Here is a 25,315-nt window from a genome sequence, read left to right on the forward strand (position 1 = left end):
GATTTGGGCTCGCTCATGCAGACCTCTAGTTGTCCTTGACATGCCTGGTAGAATGGATCATGTGAAGTGATTTGAGATCGGCGTTGAGATCTGATAGGTCATGCAGACTTCTAGCTGTTCCTGGCAGTACCCTATTTTAAGGAAACAGAATGTTTGGCGTTTAAGTCGTATTTGAGCTTAAATTTTGAGCAATAGGCTGTGGCTCACAGTGAGAGTCTATGTGGAGACCCTACATCCATTTTGAGGGGCCACAGATTCAGCCACCATTGAGTTCTTTCTTACTGCTGACTGGCAGTGGAAAGCTTGTCCCTCAAGCAGTGTGCTTGCATCCACTCCCCGGGCCACACTCAACGATATACGGTAGTGTGCACATCCCAATGAAGGTCCCGCTCATGCTCTCACAGGCCCTCCTGAAACTCCATGAATTGATCTGTCTTCAGTCACAATTTTGTGACAAAGTTGTTTGTTTTCTATGTCTTATTTAAGTTTTCAGGAGCCCAGGTGGTAATGCTGGATAGTGTTGGACTATTAAGAGCAAGGTCGCTGGTTCAAAGCCACTAGTCATTCCACAGGAGAAAGATGAGGTTATTGCTTCCTGTAAAGGTAGCAACTTCAGGATCCCTACACAGAGTCACTATGAGTCAGAGTCAGCAGGACAGAATGGGTGTCATTTTATTTAAGTCACTGTGGCTGTGGGTCCTTCCGACACAATTGTGGCCTCATGCGGATCCTCTCCTTCATCCAGAACAGCAGTTTGTGCCTTTTTCTTGTGTAAAACTTAGCAAAGGAGTTCCTAATAAAATATAGTTGGATTGGGAGTCTTTTCCCCCTCAAAACAAAGTAAATACAAAAATAGAAACGAGACTATGGTGCCAATAACCAGTTGGAGAGTTGAGAGAGCTGAACTCTCAATCCTGATAGAAACCCATTGTGACTGAGCACCTGCTCAAGGTCATCCACAGCCTATGAGGTTGAGCCTATGTGTTGGGGAGTAATTGTGTACATAAAGTTAACCATTTCTCTTTCTAAAGATTCTGTCTAAAGCTTACTTTAAATAATAAGTTTTCCCCTGGGCTAGGTAAAGTTCAGGGAGTTTAACCCCCTAGTATCCACCCCCTCTCAGCATTCATCATGTTAGGCCAGAGGAGGCAAATCACACCCACTACCCAGGGAGCACTGCTTCCAAAAGCACATTGCCTGTGCCGGGGCAGAGGGGAGGTACCCGGACCAGAAATGCTGACAGAGTGGAACCAGAGAGCTCAGCCCCCAGCTTCCCGAGGGAGCAGCTGTGATGGTTCACTTCTGGATGAATATGTTTAAGCAAAGGCCAAGGGCATGACTTGGGCAGCACGAAAAGCAGATGTGCAGAGGTTGTTCACTGCATTCCAGAAGTTCACACACTCTCCGGAGGCTCCTTGGCTCAATGGCAGGAAGTCATTGGTGGCTTCCACCTTCAATCCCAAAAGGTCACTGCCGTCCAGTGGATTCCAACCACAGTGACCCTGTATGGAGTTTTCAAGACTGTAAATGTTCATGGGAGCCAGCAGTCTCATTGTCCCCCTTGGGACAGGGAGCTAGCAGCCCGTTTTGCCACCAGGGCTCCTTCCTCTCTAATTCTGGATCCAGTCCCTCTGAATATCCTGCCCTGCCCTTGTCTAGGCTTCTAAAATGCGTTCCACGCTGCTTATGTTAGTCTGGGTGCATTCGAGAAACAAATCCACAGAAACACGTATGTATAAGAGAGTTGTATGTAAAGGGTGAGTGCACATCAAGAAAACATGCTCACATGTGCTTATGCACCCGCTTTGTCTTCAGCGATCATGTTGGTGTAGGCTGGTGTGCTTTTTCCATGTGGACTTTGTTGTTTCTTATCTACATGGCCCCCTGTTTATCTTCCAGCCTTTAAGACCCCAGACGCTATATGCTTTGATAGCCGGGCACCATGGTGCTTAACTACTACACCACCAGGGTTCATTAGCATGTGACTTATCTCCTGTCATTCACACTAGATGCTCAAAATAGCAGGAGACCAGGTTTCTCCTTTGTGGCCACACCAGGTACTGACAGAACCAAGAACAGAGACACAGTTATATATCTTGACTATCATTTGCATATTATATGCCAGGAATCCCTAGGAAGTGTCTTGGAATTGTTCTACTCTGGTTCAAATTTCACACACCCTCCCAGTTTCCATACTGACTCGGCCAAACCCCTAGTAACTGATTTGCACCTCCTATCAACTTGGAGAAAACACCCTAGGCATGATATAGAAGTGGACATGCTTGGTACCCAGAAAACCTGTTCAGTGTTTTGAGGGCGGCTCAGCAAACAAAATGGGCACAGTGATTAAGCATTCAGCTGCTAACACAACACTCAACTCTGTAGTGGTTCTGCAAGAGAAGGATATGGTAGTTGACCCCCCCAAAAGAGTTACAAACTTGGAAACCCTACAGGTATTTGTATAGGGTCGCTATGTGTTCCAATTGAGATGATTGTCATAGGTTGGGTTTGGTTCAACCCGTCTTACTGAGGAGACTCCTTCTTTACACGCAATCAGTTACTTTAGAGGAAAAAGACATGCCTGTCCCAGAACAATCCAAGGACTGGTAAAGGCAACACCCACAAAGACACTCCCTCTGCCTGCCTAACTCTAAAATGCTGCCCATAAAACACTCTGCCTGGTAATATCTGGGCAACACACTGGGAAGGTGCAGCAAATGTGTGTTGAATGTATGAGGCCATTTCATAGTTTGGTTGCACGATCAGGGTGTCTGTCATAAAGCCCATCTCTTTGACTCCACCTCTCAGCAGAGATGAACACAAGCTTCCCGTTTTTTGCTCGGCAATGTCCTTGTCAAATAAAAGTTCCTTGTAGATCAGTAACTTGCCACAGAGCAAAAGATATGGGAAGAGGCTCATCTTTCTCCTGGCTATGAAATAGAATGGCAAGCCCCTCCCTTCAACACACACACACACGCACGCACACACACACACGCGCACACACACACCCCTGCCTTACAACTACATTCGGTTGATTAGCAAACAAAGCTCTACAACCCAACTATGTGTTTTTCTTCTCCAGAGGAACGACGGACTTATATACCCTGCATTGTCTTTTTTTTAATGGAATTGCCCCAGTTCTCCTCACCTTTCCTTAGATAGTGCAGTGAACTATTAGATGACTGCAGGTATTGAAAACTAGTATTGATTTCCAGTTTGTGTCACCTTTGGCTTTTAGCACCCTCCACTTCTCTAGTAAGCTTTCCATTGCTTTGGGGAAATTTTCTCTCTCTGAATTTATTATGTGAGGGTGGTAGTGTAATAATCAATGTGCCTATGGAGGACTATCCTTCATGACCTAAACTCATTAAGGGGCAGTGCCTGATGGAGCATCAGGTTGGAGGAAGGCCTATTAACAACCTGCATTATACAGATGACACAATTTTGCTGAAAATGAGAAGGACTTGATTCACGTGCTGATGAAGATGAAGGATTAAAGCCTTCAGTTTGGATTATGACTCAATGTAAAGAAAGCCCAGACCCTCACAACTGGACCTATTGATAACATCATGATAAATGGAGGAAAGATCGAAATTGTCAAGGATTTTGTCTTGCTTGAATCCACAATCAATTCTCATGGAAGCAGCAGAGAAGAGAACAAATGACACATTTCACTAGTCAAATCTGCTACACGAGACCTCTTTAAAGTGTTGAAAAGCAAGAGATTACTTTGAGGACTGGGGCGGGTTGACCCAGGCCATGGTATTTTCAACTGTCTCATATTCATGTGAAAGTTGAAACCTGAATAAGGAAGACCAAAGAAGAATAGATATATTTGATTAGTAGTGATGTAAAAGAGTAATGAATGTACCATGGACTGCCAAAAGAACAAACCCATCTAACTTGGATGAAGTACAGCCAGAATGTTCCTCAGGGCAAGGATAATGAGACTTCGCCTTAACTTTGACATGTTGTCCGGAGAGATCAGTCCCTGGAGCAGGACATCGTGTTCTGGAAAGTAGAGGGGCAATGAAAAAGAGGAAGGCCCTCAACAAATGGGATTGACACAGTGGCTGCAACAATGGGCTCAAACTTAAGAACAACGGTGAGAATGGTACAGGACCGGGCAGTGTATGACTTTGTTGTATGCATGGTCACAATGAATCCAAACCCTCCCTATGACACTGAACAACAACAACAACAACCTGACTGAATCCTCTAGGAGGACTCTTGAATGTGAGAAAAATGGAACGAAGCCAGAGGAAGGATTGGAGGATGTCTTAAGTTCCTGTCTTAATCTCCTTAACCAAAAATTATCCAACAAGTCAGTAGCCTTAAAACACTTTTCCCCCTGCTTTGGAGCTTACAGGTTCAAATTTGGGGTGCGACTCTAGGTCAGGGTCCTTCTTTGTGGATACCAGAAAGTTCCTTGGCATTCCTCGCTATCTTTCTCCCCGTACTGTGTGTTACTGGGTCTATCCTGGCCTTTAACTCAGAAGTGTTTAGGTTTAGGCTCAAGCCTATTCTCATATGGCCTCATTTTTTTTTAACATTTTATTAGGACTCATACAACTCTTATCACAATCCATACATATACATATATCAATTGTATAAAGCACATCTGTACATTCTTTGCCCTAATCATTTTCTTTTTTTTACATTTTATTAGGGGCTCATACAACTCTTATCACAATCCATACATATACATACATCAATTATATAAAGCACATCCGCACATTCCCTGCCCCAATCATTCTCAAAGCATTTGCTCTCCACTTATGCACTTTGCATCAGGTCCTCTTTTTTTTTTCCTCTCTCTCCCCGCTCCCCCCTCCCTCATGTACCCTTGGTAATTTATACATTGTTATTTTGTCATCTCTTGCTCTATCCCGAGTCTCCCTTCCCCCCCTTCTCTGCTGTCCATCTCCCAGGGAGGAGGTCACATGTGGATCCTCGTAATCAGTTCCCCCTTTCCAACCCACTCACCCTCCACTCTCCCAGCATCGCCCCTCACACCTTTGGTCCTGAAGGTATCATCCACCCTGGATTCCCTGTGCCTCCAGCCCCCATATGCACCAGTGTACAACCTCTGCCCTATCCAGCCCTGCAAGGTAGAATTTGGATCATGGTAGTTGGGGGGAGGAAGCATACAGGATCTGGGGGAAAGCTGTGTTCTTCATCGGTACTACCTCGCACCCTGACTGACCCATCTCCTCTTCTAAACCCCTCTATGAAGGGATCTCCAGTGGCCATACGGCCTCATTTATATTACAAAAGAACTCCCTTCTTTTCAAACAGGATCATGTCCACCAAGGTTCAAATTTCTCACATATTTTGAGGGGGCTACAGATCAATCCATAATGGTTCTTTTGGGTAGCTGTAACAAATGGCTACCAATCGAGTGACTTAAACAGCAGGCATTTGTTCTCTCACTTTTCTGAAGGACAATGGGTTAAAATTAAGGTGTGGGCAAGATTCATTCCTTCTGAGAACTCTGAAGGAGAATCAAAGTAGCCTCTCTCTGCTTCTGGTCACTGCTGCTAATCCTTGATATTTCTTGGCTTATAGATGCACTGATCCAATCTCTGCCAGTGTCTTCACACGGGGTCTCTGTGTGCCCACTCCTCTTCTTATAAGAACACACCAATCAGTGCATGTAGTATCCATCTGAAATCTAAACCCAGAAAGATGGAGCTCTTGAAATACTTATCTAAGCACATCTGCCAAGACCTCCTCTCCAAGTAAGGCCATAGCCTCAGGTCCCATGTGAACATGAATGGGTGTGTGTGAATGTGATTTAATGTACTACAGAGGGCACGCTTTGGCCTCAGGAGGAGTGTTTCGCCATTACCTGCTTCACAGCCCTGAGATTGCCCAGGCATTTGCCACATTTTCTTGTCTTCCCAACATTTATCCACCATTAGGCCTTTTCCCCTAAGTTAGTCAAGCATCAGTTTCTGTCACTTGTGATCATGACCCTCCCTCCCGCCCAGGTCACAAATTTAAAGTGACACAGGCAGTTTCTTTAATGGGCACTATGTTATCCTGACTAGCAAGCATTGCTAAGGAGGGAGGATGAATCAGGGAGAACCCGCTTGCTTCATCTAGCTTCGGGGCAGTCCACAGAGGATTGATCCCTGAGCCACTAACGAATTTTGCAACTGTCACAGAACAATGCAAATAAGTAAGATCCACATCTACTGAACACCATCATGAGGTCAAACTGTGTGTAAATAAATGCCTGTTTCAAAGAGTGAGTAAATCCTAAGGTAAGGAATGACAGGGCTTTGTTGCCAGTATGTTAACCAACTGCACCACCCAGGGACTCCTCCATGTGACTAAAGAATTTCTTAAGGACTTCCCCCACAGACCCAAACCAAAACCAAATCCACTGCCATGGGGTTGACCTCATATATGGCACAATAGACTGGCTCTGCTGATTTTCAGAACTGCACATCTTTACGGGAGCAGAAAACCCTCATCTTTCTCCCAAGGAGTAGCTGGTGGGTTTGAACCATTAACTTTGCCATTAGCAGCAGCCCAACTATTAACCCAATATACCACCAAGAGTGGTTCAATTTGGAAAAATAGTATGTGATCACCTATCTATGAAGGGAAACCCCTCTCATAGAGTGCACTTACACAAATGAGAAAGAAATGAGTCCCCAAATGCCCGTCTTAATCAACAATCTGGGGAAGGGTGTTCTGGGAAGCAGCTTTCAAATGTGCCTGGAGATTATAAAATTAATCAACCTAATCCCTGTTTTAAAGAGCCCTGGTGGTACAATGGCTAAGGACTGGGTGGCTAAACAAAAGGCTGGTAGTTTGAACCTACCCATGGGCTCTAAAGGGGAAAAGACTTGACGAGCTGGTCCCATAACGATCTCAGCCTAGGACACCTTTGGGGGCAGTTCTACTCTGTCCTGTAGGGTCACTATGAGCTGACATCAACTTAAAGACACACAGCACGTTTGACTCTACGTCATTTGTTGATAGAGTTTGTGCAGAGCATTCTGAGTAGAAAACAGACTCAGGGGCATCTGACATCAACCAGCAACAGTCTCTTTCCTTGAGAAAGACTGTGGAAAGGGATGAAGAGGGAGCTTCCAAAAGCGTGTGGAAAAATGATACGAAAAAATAATGGAATTTTGCCATGAGCTTTTTGAAGCTCTCTTCATGAGAGCTAGTCCTCCATGGAGGTTTCTAGAAAAGTGAAACATGAAGGAAGAGGCTGGTAAGTCCCACTGAACAATTCCAGGGGAGATTGGGTCTTGACTCAGAGTACTTGAGCATTCTGGCTTATTCCTCAAAGTAGCAAATCAGACTAGACCAGGTTCTGAGACTCAGGGAAGGCAAATAAGACACACCAGGCCCATGATTCAGACTTATGGGGAAAGTCACACTGGAGAGGGAAGGCCTCTTTACCTTGTGTGCCTGACAAGTGTCTCATTTGCATCATCTAAAACCCAGCCCTGGAAAAAAGGCTAACAGTACCAGCTTCAAACTTGTATTTGAATCTTGTCTCTGTCACTTATTAACTTAGCCACCTTAAATCCCTTCCTCTAGTTTTCCATCTGTAAATGAGGCACAGTTCCAATCATAGGGCCTTCAGTAAATGGCTATTATTAGCTAGGCATGCACTCCTGTGATCTAGGCGAGAGTTCTCAGCCAGGTTTTTGTGGGAGCTTGTTCTTCAGGGTATTGTCATAGATGAGTGTGTCACCCAGATTCCTCTCAGGGCCAAGAGACTGATTTCCCCAGCTGCCGAGAGAGCCACTGATAGAAAAGGTCCCAGCTGTCTGGCCCCTATCAGGATTGCCTCAGCTGATGAGAGCTCATCCAAGGTCTGCTCCTTCCCCAAACTAACCTTCATCCAACGACTTGTCAATGTAGGGGTATAAATGGCATAGTGGAGGCATTTGACCCCCCTGTAACTTCACAAAAGGCAATGGAGGAAAATCAAGATAAACAACCCAAGGCTGATTCCTATGAGACAGAGATCAAAATGCCTCCGCCCTCCTTTCTTTTCACAGTTTCTGACACCAACCATCCCTACCATGACACTCTCTTCTTCTCTGCTGGGTTTGATAATCCTTAAGTGGCAATGGCCACACAGAACTCGCAAACAATACTTATGTTTCTGGGGTTAATTGGGGACCTAGCAGGTGACAATTCAGGATCAGAAATGACTGGGGATATAGTTCTTCCAGTCAGGACAGTCTCTTCCAAGTGGTGCCCAGAGGCAGAACTTTTTCTGGTCCTTGGCCTCTGCCCTGCAGCTCCTTGACCTCTGCTCTGCTTGGGACCGTGTGCAAAGTTCTTTCAGCTCTGCTGATAAGTGCGTTGAGGCAGCCCGCTTTGTCTGGAAGTCTTGGCCCAAAGACACTCAGCTTTCTCATTCTGTGTGCTGGCGAGCTCCCTGTTCTGGGGTCTTGGTGCTGCTGCCTCTGCTTCCATGAGCTATTTATCTGCCACTGTTTTTCATTGTCTCCTGATGCATCCAGTGTCAGGGATCTCTGTCTCCTGGACAGAGGTGGTGCTCAGAGTAATAATCCTGGGTCCAAAGAGCACACTCCACTGCTGGCTCGTCTTTCTCGGTGCTCTTGAAACTCCACTTTCTGTTTCTGAGTTAACTCACCCAGGATGACCATACCGACCAATCCCCACATTAGCGGTCTACAGGTCTTATTTGAATGGTCTCACCTCTTCGAGGATGCCATGCACTTTACTGATATTATTAGCATGCTATCTACTTCCCTCGGTGGCATAGTTCCACCCTGTCATTGGTAGGAGTTACAAAGACTATAGCTAGAGGAGAACTAGTAAGCAATTCGCTGCAACGTATTAGGCTACAAAGTCTCAGGCTACTGGTCACCACTTGGCCAGGTCCCAGTTACAGAGCTCCCTGTGATGGCTCCTTTTGCATAGCAATGTGGCGAGGCTATGGTGCCCAGTTTTTTTGTCAAACAAGCATTCATCTATTTGTTCTTGTTTTTTAAACATTTTATTAGGGGCTCATACAACTCTTATCACAATCCATACATATACATACATCAATTTTATAAAGCACATCTGTACATTCTTTGCCCTAATCATTCTCAAAGCATTTGCTCTCCACTTAAGCCCTCCGCATCAGGTCCTCTTTTTTTGTCCCCTCCCTCCCCGCTCCCCCTCCCTCATGAGCTCTTGATAATCCACAGATTGTTATTTTGTCATCTCTTGCCCTTTCCGGAGTCTCCCTTCCCCCTTTCTCTGCCGTCCATCTCCCAGGGAGGAGGTCACATGTGGATCCTTGTAATCAGTTACCCCTTTCCAACCCACTCACCCTCCACTCTCCCAGTATCACCCCTCACACCCCTGGTCCTGAAGGTATCATCCACCCTGGATTCCCTGTGCCTCCAGCTCCCATATTCACCAGTGTACAGCCTCTGCCCTATCCAGTCCTGCAAGGTAGAATTTGGATCCTGGTAGTTGCGGAGAGGAAGCATCCAGGATCTAGGGGAAAGCTGTGTTCTTCATTGGTACTACATCGCACCCTGACTGACCCATCTCCTCTCCTAAAGCCCTCTATGAGGGGATCTCTAGTGGTCGACATTTAGGCCTCTGGTCTCCACTCTGCACTTCCCCCTTCATTTCTATGGTATATATATCCATAAACACACAGATTTATATATATTCTATTTTTTTGCATGATGCCTTATACCTGGTCCCTTTGGCACCTCATGATCGCACCGGCTGGTGTGCTTCTTCCAGGTGGGCTTTATTGCTTCTGAGCTAGATGGCCGCTTGTTCACCTCATCTATTTGCTCTTATGAAGGAGTGGGTCTCAAGCAAAATAGAATACCTTCCATAATGTGGGAAGGGGTAAACCTATCAGCCAAAGGCCTTCAGCACACCCTAGGGTGTGTTCTGACCATTCTTATTCTTGTCTTTTCCCATCACCTAACCTATGGATTTTAGGATGAACATCTACAGAGCTCTTTAGGCTGTTGCCTGACCTATGAATTTGGAACTTGCCATTCCCCTATGTGAGCCAATTGCTAGAAATAAGCCTCACTCTCTGGGGCTCTGGTGTCGTAGTGGGTGGCCCTTTGGGCATCCAACAGCAAGGACATCAGTTTGAAAACACCAAGGGCTCCTTGAGGGAAAGATGAAGCTTCGTAATCTCCTGAAGAGTTACAGTCTCCAACGCCCAAAAGGTCAGTTCTATACTGTTTTACACAGTCACTTTGAGTCCACCTTGATGGCAATGAGTGGCCGGTGCAGTGGTTAACCATAGGAGCCCTGGTGGATATATCGATATCTCCAGTTACAGCTATATAACTGGTTTGGTTTCTCTAGGGAACACTGACTATGACACTCTCCATAGGCAGGGCTGAGACCTCTGTTGAGATTTCCCTCTTGTGCCCTTCCTTGATTCCCCCCACAGGTGCTTATTCCCTGAGCATTCCTCAATAAATGTCAGGAATCCAGAGCTAATTCCATCACAGGGTCTCCTTCTTCCAGCGAGTCTGAATGGCTTCCGGGGAGTATGAACTGCAGTCTCCATCCAACTTCCTCCTTCTATTTCTATGATCTGGATCTTATTTGGGGCTCATTTGGTTGTAAACAGGCAAAGAGACCAATACTTGGAAGAGAGAATCCTAGGAAAATGGAAAGGTGGGGAGAACAAGAGGACAGCTGGCTCTGTCGACGGTTCCTGACCACCACTGGCATGTTCCTGTGTTCTTTGTGTCTGTCTCTCAGGGCACATGCTGTAATCTCGCAACATAGACCGCCTCCTCCACATGGCGGGACATGTGCTTCTGAATTATGCTTCTTAGATGCCAGGCCACTTGCAAAAGCGGGACTATCTTTTTTTGTTTTTTGGTTGGAAATGCTCCAGAAAAAGCGTCTAGTTGACCCATCTTATGTAAGTGTCTCCACTGGGCCAATGAAAACAGCCTTGTGACCATATTGAAATGTGGTGTCTTCCCCAGGGAACTGATGTTTCAGCCAGTGAGGTAGTTCACAGGGACAGATAAGAAAGGGGGTTGGGACAGATTAAAATAATAATAATGTCTATTTGCAAAGAATAGGGCCTTATTATTTTTCGGATGCCCCCATCTGAACACCCTACCACTGAATATAGGCAGGAGGTAAGGCCCACCTGTCACTCAAGCAGCTAAAAATGTACAGCACTTGCTGTAGCAGCTGCTAATGTGCCCATGTATTAGCACTTGGCACCCACCACTCCCATAAATGCCAATGGTCTCACAGGAAGCACATGTAACTCCCCACACAGGGAACAGTCATTGAGCAGACAGGGGAGTTGACATCCTCCAGAACTTAATGCCACTTTAACCAATGACACATGGGGATAGGTGGAGCCACACTCCAGTTCCCTCAGCCTTTGGGTGGGACAACTACAAGAGGATTTATACTGTCTCTGGGAACCTACTCAATGACATTTCTTTATCGGCCCCTTCCCTTTGCTCTATCAGTATTACCCTTCTCTACTGGCCCTTCCTGGAGGCACCTCCCAAGGAAACAATAGTCTAGCTGCCATTCCAATTCTAGTGGATTCCAATTCTTGGTGACCGCATTCATGTGAGTCAATCAGAACTGTGCTTTCTGCAGATTCTTTCTCTCCCCTTTTTAAGAGTAGTTTTAAGGACACTGTGAAAGCTTCCCACCATCCAGTTCCAGAACATTTTCATCGACCCTGCAGTCATTAAGCAGTCATTCCCCATTGCCCCTCCCGCCCCACCCTGGGAAACCACCAATCTACTCTATGGCTCTACGGGATTTACCTGTCCAGCATTTTTGCTCTAAATGGACTCACAATACATGGCATTTGGTGTTTGGCGTCTTTCACTTCATGTCTTGCGTTCACCTGTGTTACAGAGTCTGTCCGAATCAAAGGCCTTAGTTTTCTTGTGGCAGACTATATGTATATCCCACTCTGTGTAGATCATATTTTCTCTATTCTTCTACTGATGGGTATTGTTGGCTTATTGTTTACCTTTTGCCCATAGTGATTAGTGCAGCATCCATCTGGGTACTCGTCTTTCATTCTTTTAGATATGCACTTGGGAATGGACTCCCTGGATCAGCTGGCAAGGGTTCATGACCAAGTGGGTTATGTTGGGCTGCTAACCGTAAGGCCAGCATTTTGGACCCTTTAGCTACTGCGAGATAGAAATGCTCTCATAATGATCCACAGCCCCCCAGACCCACCAGCCGCAGTTCTACTCTGTCCTTTCGGGTTGCTGTGAGTCAGAATCGACTCGATGGCAGTGGTAGTGATGAAGCCAGCGACTTGAGAGTGGAACCAGGGACCGTGGAGAATTCTGGCAGTAGCCATGGTGTCCTCACTACCCAGATGCCAGCAGCCACCAGTGAACAAAGGAGGCACAAGCAAAGTTCTCGCTGACTTCATGCTGGCGACCCGGCTGCCCCTGCTTCCTCAAATGCCATTTCCTCAGCTTTACTGGCAAGGGGGTGTACTCCCTATTATCATGTCACCAACTCTTTCAATGGTCCACCTAGCCAGGTGTGATTCCAGACACTCACTGTGCAGCCACCATCAGCGAAGGTGGCTGCCCACCTCATTTGTACACATGCAAAGAATGTGATCATTCTTGGCACTGGTGTCCTTAGTCATCCTGGTTGGTATATTTACATCCTTGGGGAGCTGGGTCAGTGAGCAAGCGCTTCTCAAGGTGCCCATATGATCTGTTTACTGAGAGTGCCAGCCCAAGGATCTGACTTGCCACCCACAGTGAACGCACCTCTGAGGCAAAGGGGAAGGCTTCTTTCTAACTGGGAGACCAGCAGGTCTTCTGCAGACATCACTCCCCTGCAGCACTCTGATCCGAGGCCTTTCATATTCCAAAGAGCAGCATTAAGATTCCCATCTGTCACCCCGTCAGACTCACATGTGCGAATTCTCTTTTCAGAGCAAGACAGCCAATGCAGTGAGCTGGGTAAAGGGGCAGTCTCACTCTGAGGAGACTCAGCCAGGAGTGTAGGGACAGGGAGTGAAATGTGCAGCTTCCAGCTGCCACCCAAGCCTCCTTAGTGCAGTGGCATGAGAGCAAAGAGATAGTCCTTTGTGACTCTTTGACCTCCTTCCTGGCCTTGGTGGAATTAACACTGCTCACTGCTAGTCTCTTGTCAATATATGGAAAAGATAGCTCAGAAAAGAATAGAGTTAAATAAGAGCAGGACAGAGTAAGGTGGCTTCATGGTGTTGCATTTGTGTGTCTCAGAGCCCATCCTGGCTCACAGTGACCCTCTGTGACAGAGAAGAACTGTTCCACAGATTTTTCTAGGCAGAATTTTAAGGAAATGTACCTAGCAGCACAGTGGTTGCATGTGCGGCTGTAACAGAGAGACTGGCAGTTTGAACTCACTGATCCCCATCGAGAGAGTGAAGACGTGACTGCCTGCTCCCATGAAGACTCCTATCCTGTTGTTGTCTGTCCATTTGTGGTGCTGTGGTGAGTTGTGTGTTACTGTGATGCTGGAAGCCACGTGACTGGTATTTCAAATGCCAGCAGGGTTACCTCAAGTGAAGAGGTGTCAGGGAAACTTCCAGGCTATGAACAGAATACAAAGAAGGTTTCCACTGCCCACTTCAGAGGAAGTAGCCGCTGAAAACCCTTACACTATAGCACAGTGTGCCTTTCCTTCCCGTCACAGGGAGTCAGAATCGCCTCAATGGCACATAACAACCAACAACACCTTTGAGGAGGGAAATCTCCTTCAGTAGGGCTGGGTGAGTTTAAACTGGGTGGCTTCTTGGTTAGCACTTGAGCTCTGAATCATCTCACCACCAGGGCTACCATCTTCATGATGCAGGCAAATAAAACCATCTTGGTCCTGCTCGGTATTGCCAGCGTCAGCATGCTCTTTCTCCCATAAGCACATGTCTGGTGGTTGGACCACAGCAAACCCGGTTGACACTATTTCCTCATCACCCCGTGTGTGTCAGAGTAGAAGTGAACCATGAAGTTTTCTTTGATTAAAAACATTTTTATTGTGATTTGGGTGAAGGTTTAAGAGCAGCTCAGCTGTCCATTGAGCAACGCATACACATTTTGTTTCATGTCATTGATAGCAATTCCCACAATGTACCATCACTTCCCCCACATCTTCTTGTTTCTTGTCTCCAAGCTTCCTTCATTCTCAACTTTTTTGAACTTCGTTCTTGGGGGAATGCTGTCTTTTGATCTCATGTGATCTATTATTCTACGGTATTTGTATGTCTCTAATGTCATTGTTCCCATTATAGACCTGTCTATTGTTTGGTTGAACATCGAGCCATGATGAGTTCAGTTCTAGACCTGCAGGGTAACTAAGCACCATAGTCTTGCAATTTCACCAGCCTTTATCCAAACAGTAAGCTTGGTGTTTTATCATGTGTGGGAAGCCGTAGCTCTCGCGAGATGTGGGAAGCCACAGCTCTCGTGATGTGGGTAGCCGCAGCTCTCGCTGCCATTACTAGATGGCGCCGGGCAGTCAGGGCGGTGGTCCAACTAAGTGATAAACAACCACTTAGCGCATGCGCGATGCTGAGATGACGTAGTCATAACTCCACCCTGGAGTATGCAAACGAAGGTTCTGGCGAACTCACCAATCAATGCATGAGGTTTTGGCAAATGCACCAATCAGGGCACAGCACGTCCCAATAGAGCATATATAAGCAGCAGTAGTTTGGGGTTTCGGGGTCTTTTACCGCATTATGAAATATTAAATGCTTGTGGAAGAATCCTGTTGTGGTGCGTCTTTTCTTGCTGGCGAGACCTGGCACGCGACAATCATGATTTTGAGTTTTGCCCCACATTTCCCTTCTACTCTAATCAAGCCCTTCTAATGTGATCTCTTTCATAGCAGTCGATAGTGAGAGCTAGGCACCATCTAGTTCTTCTGGTCTCCAGTGGTGGAGGGTGATCGTTGCTTGAGTCACTAGTCATTGATTCATTGTGCCCAATCAGTTCTCCTCTTCTGCTGTCCTCTGGATGGGGAGAGACCAACTGTTGCCCCTTTCCTGATTGCTCAGGAACTTTGAAAATCCCAGAGACGATGGTCCTGATCCCCCAGCCTCACAACTCATTCCCTCACAGTTTTTGCATCTGTCTCAGAGATTTTTTCCACCCCCACCCCGTTTTATGACATTGGTCCCTGTATGCTCCACCATATACCTGGATCTATTTAACAACCAAGGTCAATACATTCTATAAACTTTTCAATGGCCGAGGATTCTGAAGAAGATTGCCAGGCTTCTCTTTCACAGCTCCTCTAAGTGGGTTGGGCATGACAACTTTTCCCTTAATAGCAGAGCTCATTAACTGTTTACACCCCTAGATACTTCTTACTCTTAGAAAACTCACTGCCATCGAATCCATGCTGACTCACAGCCAACTTATAGAGCAGCGTAGAACTGCCCCTGTGAGTGTCTGAGACTCGAACTCTTTATGGGAGCAGAATGCCTTATCTTTCTCCCACAAAGCAGCTGGTAGTTTCAAACTGCTGATATAGAAATTAGCTGCCCAACTTGTAGCCACTAGGCCACAAAGGCTCTTTTTCTTCTTAGCAAAGAGAGGGAAAATAAGCAAACGGAACATTCCCCTGGTGCTTCCCGTGGATGCTGCGATGGGAGCTGGATCCTGAAGGCCCGGATTGGCTAAAGCTCCATTTACACAGGAACACATGCCTCCCTTGTTAGTATTTGCATTGGGCAAGCCATTTCCTGCGCTGACATTTTGCATCTAGTTAAATGCCAGCAACTCCAGAGAGACATAGCTTTTACCTGTGGCTCTGCCCTTCTGGACAAGCCTTTGGTGCTCGATGGGGCTACTTTCAGTCTATGATCTTACATGTCCTTTTGGATCCTTTCGTCTCTTGTTTTTGTTTTGATTAACACAAACTGGATGAACAGCTTCAGGCTTAAAATAATCGCTGCTGAATATTTCATTGGGAAATGTTGTTAAGAAGGCAGTTGGTATCCATGATCTATGTGTATGCATAGTGATTTCTTTTCAGATGGTAAAGTGACTTTGAATAATTATTGTTATTATTAGTGAATTAAAGACAAATGTGCCTCAAAATGTGAACATTAGGTGTGTGTGTGTGTGTGTGCATGTTTTAAAGAGCACATGGCTTGGTGATAGAGAGGGCGAAGCACTGGTGAGGAGCACATGACAGTGTTCAGAGAGATGACAAAGGGTAGTGATGAAACAAAACAGATTCCAACCTCACATCCTCTGCTCCCTGCCTCAGAGGGAGGTCGCAACAAGGAGCAGAAAAGCCAAGGGCATTTCCTGCCCTCTCACAGCTGGCAAGCGCCACAGAAGGCACGGGGTTTTAATGCCGAGGCTTTGCTGCGGTGAGGCAGGGAGGGGGGCTTGCCATAGTTTCCACACGTTGACATCACAAACATACCGCAAGTGGGTGCCTTTAACACACCAAAGTCAATGTTCTCACAGCACCGGAGGCTGACAGCATCATGCCAGTGCACCAGCTTGATGGGCACGCTCTCTTTGTCCATCCCTGGGTGCTGAGGGCTGGTGGGCGGTATTCTTGTTTTGGCTTCAATAACCTCCATGGTTGGTGGTCCTTGGAGCTCTCTGCATGGCAGCTGCCTTCTTCCCTTGGAGTTGGTTTGCTTCAGTGTTGAATTGAATCCTTTTGTATCAGCCAAGTCATTGGTGTAAGGTACAGCCTCTTTAAGTCACAAAGAAAATCTCTGCCCAGGTGGGATTACATCCACAGTAAAAAATCCCACTCCTGTAGAGCTCACTCCAGCTCATCATGGCCCTCTCCAGGGGGGTTCCATGGCTGAGCATCTTTATGGAAGCACACAGCCACAGTTTTTCTCCAGAGAAACAGCTAGTGGGTTCTGAACTACTGACCTTGTTGTGAATAGCCCCCTTCTTAACGTGTGCGCCAGAAGCCCTGCTCTGCGGTTTGATGAGCAGCCCTTCTGGCCATTGCTAAGGGCTACATGGCAAAGCCATTTGGTACAAGCAACGTTGTGATCAGCAAAGAATGAGTTTAGCTGGCCTCAGTAGGATACTCAGCCGGGAAGTGATAAACTGCTTGGCTTGGGTTTTATGCAGGAGAACCATGGGAGTTGAGATGTGCAGTCTCTTGATTTGAACCCAGACACTCTATCTCCCAGCCTGAACTCTCACCATCATACTCAACTTTTGGGGGTCAAATGTTTGACTCACCTGAGAGATGTGCAGGTGAAAGCGTGCCCCAGGAACATCTCCCTCTCATCCCTGTCATCTCAGAGAGTTCTCCAGATAAGGATTGGTGGTTCATGTGAAGGGACATATTGTAGCATTTCCCTTGCACTCCTCAAAGGCAAGAAAATGACCCACAGTACCTCGAGTTGCCAGCAGTGTCAAAGGGGATGTGCTCCTTGAGACTCAAGCTGAGTCCCCAGGAGACGAGCTCTCAACTGTGGAATTAGCGCTTTTGAAAAGGGGCAAATCTTCCAGCAGTTCTCTCTTCAGAGGCCTGGCCGTACGCTCTGCAGACTTGTGGGCACGCTCACTCTGGTGAACCCAAATTCTTGGGAGACGCTGATCTGTCCCTAGAAAACTGGCCACATGCAAAAGCATAGAGACCAATATCTGCCTCCTGCTGGAAGGATCTGGAAGGAGAAGGGTGGCTGGAGTCCTCTAGGAGGGAAGTTGAGAGCCAGGAGAGGCAGCAAAGCCACAGTTCCAGCAGGTGGTGTCCTAAGGCTAAGGGAGCTTGCCAAGGATCAAGTGAGTCCTGGAGGTGTCTGCAGCCCATCTTGCTGAGGGCCTCCATTTATTTCATATATCTATGGATAATGGGAAGGGGCCCCAAGGCCCGCTGGCTGACCTCATATGATACGCCGTGAACTATCCACCTTGGCATCCTCCAAAGTCTCTGAAAGCTGCAGCCCCTCCCACCCACTGGCAGCCTTCTTGGACAGGATCTCCTCCACACTGCTGCAACCATGGGCTCACACACAAGGACCATTGTGAGGACGGTGCAGGACCAGGTGGTGCTTCAATCTCTTGTGTGTACTTTTGCTATGAGTCAGGAGCTCACTCAATGGTATCTAACAAGTTATTGTGAGATGACATAAGAGGACTTCGTGGAGGCCCTTCCAAGAGAGGGTTGGAACATAGCATGGTAAGAGGCCTGGTCAGGAATGTGCTCATTGTGCTCATTGTTTCCATCCCCTTCTCCCGGAAGCCAATGCTCTAGGGAGGAAAGGCAGGCCCAGAGACAGGGAAGGGCTAGGGAAGAGGGAGCGATAGGAGAGCAATAGAAAAGACAGGTTACTCTCCCTCATTCCCAGTATAGCTCCTCAAACCTCAGGTAAAGCCTCTGATTCTGAGGCTGAGGCTTATAATAGGATCAGACTGAACATTTAATCCCTCAAGCTGCCTGGAAAGTGTGGGAGCTGATTAAGATGGCAAGAGATGAAGAAGGAAGGAATCTACTGGTTACAGATGTGAAAGCACCTGTTAGTGAAGCCTTCTCAGTTTCTTATTGCCTTATCAATGTCATCAGTCCACTTAATGTACTCACTTTCCAAACGCCTATTAACCAATTGTACATACCTTGAGTTCTTTCTAGGAGGCAATAATAATATTCTCATTTCCGAGTTGAGGCCACAGAAGTTTGGACAACTTCTGGTTGTTGTTGTTGCTGGCAGGTGCTCATCAAGTTGGTTCCAACTCATAGCAACCCCTGTGCATACCGGAAGGGAGCATGGCCCCGTCCTGTGGCCCCTCTCTGAAGGGCACTTGCCTCAAATCTTTAAATTCAAAGCTTCTTGTTTTGTCAAATGAAATCATTTCTTCAGTCAATCTCAGAAATCTTTATGTAAAAACGTTGGAAACGCCTTTCACTCAAGGTCTAGGGAGGCTGAGTAAGGTGGGAGGGGCTCCAGGACAGATGGTGGGAATCACTCCTGCAGGTGGGTGGTAGGTTGGCGAGGCCAGTCTCACTTGCCTCCCTGGTGACTGACCTCAACCAGCAATGTGCAGCTGGACACATGGCATGAAGTGACCTCTGGTCTTCGTGGCGGTGGATGCCAGTAGACCGTCAGGTATGGGAGACCCATGAGAAAATAGGTTACTTTTCTCTTTCTCTCCAAGTTTCTCTGTGATCTCTTTATGCTGCCTGAGCCCGCATGCATACTGACAAAGGCAGACATGTGCACACACATGGCAAAGTAAATAGAGACGCCCACATTCACAGACGTATTCATCCACGTGCAAATAGGCACATATGTGCACATGCATGCCAAAGCAGACACAGACATCCATGAATGCACATGTATTCGTGAAAGTTGATTTTCATGGGGAAAAAGATCAGATCTATCACTGTCAAGTCCACTCCAACTCAAAGCAACTGTAGAACACAGAGGAGAACTGCCCCATTGGGTTTCCAAAGCTGTCATCTTGTCAGACACAGTCAGCCACCACTTTCTCCTGCAGAGCAGCTGGGGTTTTCCAACTGCCGACCTTTCACTTAGTAGCCGAGCACTTGCTGATTTTCATAGGAGTCTGGAAATCAGTTTCATTGCCTGCTAGTCACACCTCCTCTGTGAGTTAGCACAGCCTGGTAAGCTTGGAAGGAGAAAAATCTTCCTTCCCGAGGTAGTTGAGTGGTTTTCCCCTGAGGAAATGGTTCAGAAAAAGATTTCCTTCAAGAAATCAGAACACTCTTGAAGAGAAATTTCCTGCCAAAACATTTGTTTGCTTGACACTGAGACAAGTGAAGCAGCCCCCTGACTTCCCCCTTGGGTCCTCTTTCTCATCATGACTGCTCTGCTCAGCTACAAGGCTCCAGGTCCTGGGAGCAAGGGTGCCCTTCTATTTGGAACCTCACAGGGCTACACTGTGAGTCAGGGAAAGACCTGGAAACTTGAGCATCCTGAAACGAGGCCTGCATAGCAATATCATCTGTCATCAGGCTCATCATTTCTCTCATTTTTTGTAAGATCATTGAGCCCTTGGAGCCCTGAGAAGTTCTCTCAGAGGAAACCATCCTCCTCCCATGAATCCAAGAGGGACTGCTTAAAGATTGTTGTCTTCTACTTACAGGAATATCAGCAACCAATTGCCATTGAGTCAACTCGGACTCATGGAGAGCCCAAGTGTGTTAGAGAAGTCCGGTCCCTAGAATTTTCCATGGCTGGGGTGGGTTTTTTTCCAGAGGCATAGCACCAGGCCCTTCTTGGAAGGCACCTCTGGGTGAACTCAAACCTTTAACCCGTAGTTCGCAGCCTAGCTCATGAACAATACCATCCAAGGACGGTACAGTTACTTGCTAATGGTCACCTGCAGTAGATGAACCGAGGTCAAGTAACTGCCTGAGAAACATCAACCAGAGGAAAGCAGAGTGAACCCCAGGGTTCTTGGGAAGAGGGCCAGAGAGAGAAAAAGGAGAAAACAGCTTTTTCGGGACATCAGAAAGGAAAGGACTCCACTTTGTGGATGCCATAGAACAATCCCAAGCCAAGCATGGGTGAGAAACAGACCCCACCCAAACCCAGCGGGCTGGATTCTGTCGCCAAGTGTTGAACACCAGACATGGATATGACAGAGCCGCTAGTCGTCCGTGGAAAGAAACTGTTTGCCCATTGTCTGGTAGTTTTGTAGCATTTGAACAACCAGGCCTCTGCTGCCTCTTCTGGCCTGAAATATAATTGCAGCCATAACCGCCCAGCGTTTCAATGGGTAGAACTCCCTGGGGAGGGCTAACTACCCAAATCATTTGGGAGATCCTTTTAGGATTGTCCAGGAGATCTTTCTTTGGCTGTGTCTATAATATGAACGATGGTGTCTTTGTTTTAAAAAAAGAAACTTTTTATTGTAAGGTGGGTTAAGGTTTACAGAGAAAATCAGCTTTGCACGTAACAATTTATACACGTTTTGTTATGTGACATTGATGACAATCTCCTGCAATGTAATATCACTCATGCCATTGAAACTCTGCTTCCTGTTTTCATTCATCCTTCTCCCCTAACCTTGCCTGCCTTTTGAATTTGGCCTTGGGCAAATACTGCCTATTTGCTTATGAATGGTTGATGGTTCTGAGGAATGTGTGCTCCTCAGTGCTATGATTCATTTTGGTGTAGTTGTTCTTATCAGGTGCCATTGAGCCAGTTGCAACCCACATTGACCCTATGCCAAACAGACAGAAACACTACCTAGCCCTGAATAATTCTCCTAATTGTTCCCAAGCTTGAGCCCCTTGTTTCAGTCACTGTCAATCCATCTCCTTAAGGGGCTTCCTCTCTTTCACTGTCCCTCTACTTCACCTGGCATGATGTCCTTCTCCAGGGACTAGTCTCTCTTAATAACATGACCAAAGTATGTGAGAGGAAGTCTCACCATCCTTGCCTTTAAGGAGCCCTCTGACCATACTTCTTCTAAGACAGATCTGTTTGTTCCCTTGCCAGTCCATGTTACTTTTAATATTCTTCACCAGCACCACAATTCAGACATATCAATTCTTCTTCAGCCTTCCTTATTCAATGTCTGACTTTCACATACTTATGAGGCAATTTAAATTACTATGGCTTGGGTAAGGTGCACCTTAGTCCTCAAAGTAACATCCTTGCTTTTTAGCACTCTACAGACGTATTGTGCACCAAATGTATCCATATGGAATGCGTCATTTGATCTCATGATTGCAGCTTCCAACAGCATTGATTATAGACCTCATCAAGACAAAAAATCCGTGACAACTTCAACAAATAACACCAAGTAAAAAAATACAACAAACTTCTCCATTTATCATGGTACCTATTGATCAAGGTGTGAGGATGTGTGTCTTCTTGACATTGAGTTGTAATCCATACTGAGGGCTGCAATCTTTTCTCATAAGGTTCACTTTATAAACCTGTTTATTTTTCAGGGGGTTGAATTCAGTTCCAGACCTGAAGGGTGATGAAGGACCATAGTAGTGGGGATCTCACTAGTCTATCTAACCAATAAACCTCATCTTTTATCATTATTATTATTACTATTGGTAGTAGTAGTATGACTTTCAGTTTTCTTACACATTACTCCCCACTCTATCTAGGATCATGTACCATGATCCCTTTCAGAGCAGCTGTTTGTGATAGGCAGGCACCATTTAGTTCTTCTGACCTTAGCATCATAGAGGCTGAGGTACGCATAGTCCATTACTGATTTGGACTAATTGTTGCCAGGCATCTTGAGCTTCTTCAATGGTATTTGCTCCAGACAGGGTGCAATAGTTTATTGTGCCAGCCTGGCCGATAAACACAAGTAGGATTAATCGAAGGGCAGAGGGATAAATGGCTTCGTGAGCCTCGCCTTGCTTGTTCTGTGCCTCAATTTAAAGGGGTACACTACCTGTGGGATGCCTAGCTTGTGGACTCTGTCGCTGTAAGTTGAGGTCCATTTAATCCCACAGGATTGGAATGTTCGTCTCTGGAGCTGGGGACCGACAATTGGTGACAGTTGGTGAATTGCCTTGCTGTTTGCTGCCTGGGTATATATAGCCCAGCTCTCTCTACAGAATGGGACTGGCAACTGGCGGCTCTCAAGCCTTAAAGGACTGCTAGTGTCTCACTGTTTTATAATTTAACTGTTAGTTTCTTGTGTTATCTATCTGTATATAATTTAGTGGTTCATTTCTTGTATTGCATATCTAGCTTTATAAATATATTTATATATAATTACTAGCAATATGGTTTTGTCTCTCTAGAGAACCCTGTCCAACACATAGGGTGAGACCAAGAACCGACTTTTAGTTTGCTACTCACTAGCTTTTGAAGACCCCAGTCACTTCCCTGATGGATACAGAACATTGTCTTTGTGAGCTAGTTTGTACCAATTGATCTTGAGGTCTCTCAGAGCTATGTTCCTGATCCCCGATATTTAGGACACGCTCCCTCAAGGGGTTTTGTTCTAGCTAAGACATTTCCTAACTATGCCTCCTGGATGCACTATTATATTCATGGTCATATTTGTAGTATATGCTAATATGTATATAGAACTATTCTCTGGCAAACCTATATTTATTCATGGGGCTATTCCCATTCTCCTTCCCACAACTGCTCAGATTTTGTGGTTTTTCTATCTATCTATTTATCTCTCTAGCTATCCTTGTATGTTATTGTTATTATTGGAGTATTTATCTCTGTTGCCTTTAATGCTTGTAGTCTACTGAGAAAGGATAGTGTTTTGATGTTCCAAATGTTTCCCCATTTTCTGGGTTACATGACACAAACCAATAGAAGAAGAGAAAAGAAAAAAATTTAACCCAAGTAATAACACCAATTTAGTCTTTTGGTTAAGAATTAGTCAGACTTTCCCACTCCTAGGCTAACCCTTGAAAGAAAACGAATGAGATAAAAGACCATAGGGAGGAAGAAAGGAGAGTGGGAGGCAAGGGAATAAAGAAAGAAGGTGGCAGGGTTGTGGGAACAATTAATGTGGACCTTTTTGATGTGTATTAAAAATAATATTGACTGGTTTTTTCAATACTCACCAAAAATTATTTATATCAATCAAGAAAACCTCACTACCCTGGAATCAATTCTGACATATAGCAACCCTTTGGACAGAGTATAGAACTGCCCCTGTGGGTTTCCAAGGCTGTAAATCTTTACAGGAGTAGAAAATCTCATCTTTCTCTTGTGGAGTGGGGGTGGGGGGAGTTTCGAACTTCTAATCTTGCAGTTAGAAGTCCAACTCATAATCTACCTCACCAACAGGGCTCCTCCTTTCATCATTAATCTAGACTGTTAGACCTTCTTGGCTTACTGGGTTTGGTTTTCTCGCTTTGGAAGACATGGTACCAAAATACACACCATTTCCTAGCCCCCCCAAAAATCAAAAGTAAGCAAAACAAAACAGGAAAAACTAGCAACCCAATCCAAACTAACTAACCTATTTAGCCATATAGATAAAGGATACTTGTAGCCAACCTCTGTTTTGGGGGCAATAGGGATGGATGGAGACTGTGGTTAACAGGCACGTGTCAGCTCATCCACAGGGGACATTCAAATTCTAGCTCCAGACTGTTGTTGCCTTGGGGAAATGCAAGGATTTTAAGGCCTGATTTTCTGTTTGTAACTGAGATGCTGAGAATATAAAATTCGATGTGAAATCGTCAACTTTTCAAATATTGGATCACATTAGTTAAAACCACTTTTCAGGCTGCTCATCATCATACTAGCACATCATTAGGCTAAAATCATATCAAAGACGTCTGGTTTGTCCCCTGTGCCCTTTAAGGACAACTGAAACATAAGGACGGGAATGGGACATTCATTCTTCCTCTAGACCCTCACCCTTTGCCTCCATCGGCTGGCGTTCATAGAAGAGGCAGACGGTTTTGTTCAACTTCAGCATAATCAGAGTCCTGAGAGTTAAACACAATACATATATAATTTCATACTAATCGTTTTAATATTAGCCCAAACAAAACCAACAAAAACCCAACCCATTGCTGTTATGTTGGTTCTGGTTCCCGAGGACCCCCTGGGTGCCAGGGAGAAACTACACATCACAGGATTCTCAAGCCTGTGGGCTTCTAGAAGCAGGCCATTAGTTATTTCTTCTGAGGGGTGCAGCTGCCCACCTCTTGATACGTTGAGTCCTTAACCATTTGTGCCACCCAGGGTCTCCCAGTCTTCGTATGTGACCCCCAAATTCCTTGACAGGCTACCTATAGGAAGGTAGAGTCTATGCCCTTTCCCCTTAAATTGGGATGTTTCATGACCTCTGTGACCAATAGATTATGGAGAAGATGACATTGTGACATCTAGTTTGGGCAACCCCCTTCCCTCCCACAAAGTGCTTCACAGCTTCTGAAAAATCCCTTCAAAGACTTCTTCTTGAGTGCTCACCCTTAGAATGTCCAGCCTCCACGTGCTACCTCTCAGGACACTTCTCAGAACCCGGACACTATGCTGAAAGAAGCCTGAGCTGCCTGGAAAGGCCACGTGGAGACACTCCAACCAACAACCCAGCTAAGCACCCAGCTAACGGCCAGCTTCAGCTGCCAGCCCTCTGAGTGCCCCAGCTCCCATGAGACTGCCAACTCATGGGAGACTCCAAGCACGACCCAGTGGCCTCCCAGCAACCACACGATGATGGTCCTTGTTTGGAGCCACTGCGTTTGGGGAGGGGGTGTTTCTTGCCCAGTCACAGGGATGAGAACCTGTATCTCAACATCATGCAGGTGGGTGAGGGGCCGTCTCTCGAGCAAGGCAGCTTCCCTTCTTGTCAACTCCTGGGGATTTTTGTTGTTCTTGCCACTGCTGCCCCAATTCCCCAGGAGCTAGAGG

The sequence above is a fragment of the Tenrec ecaudatus genome, chromosome 2 (assembly GCF_050624435.1).
Source record: "Tenrec ecaudatus isolate mTenEca1 chromosome 2, mTenEca1.hap1, whole genome shotgun sequence".
NCBI classification, from domain to species: Eukaryota; Metazoa; Chordata; class Mammalia; order Afrosoricida; family Tenrecidae; genus Tenrec; species Tenrec ecaudatus.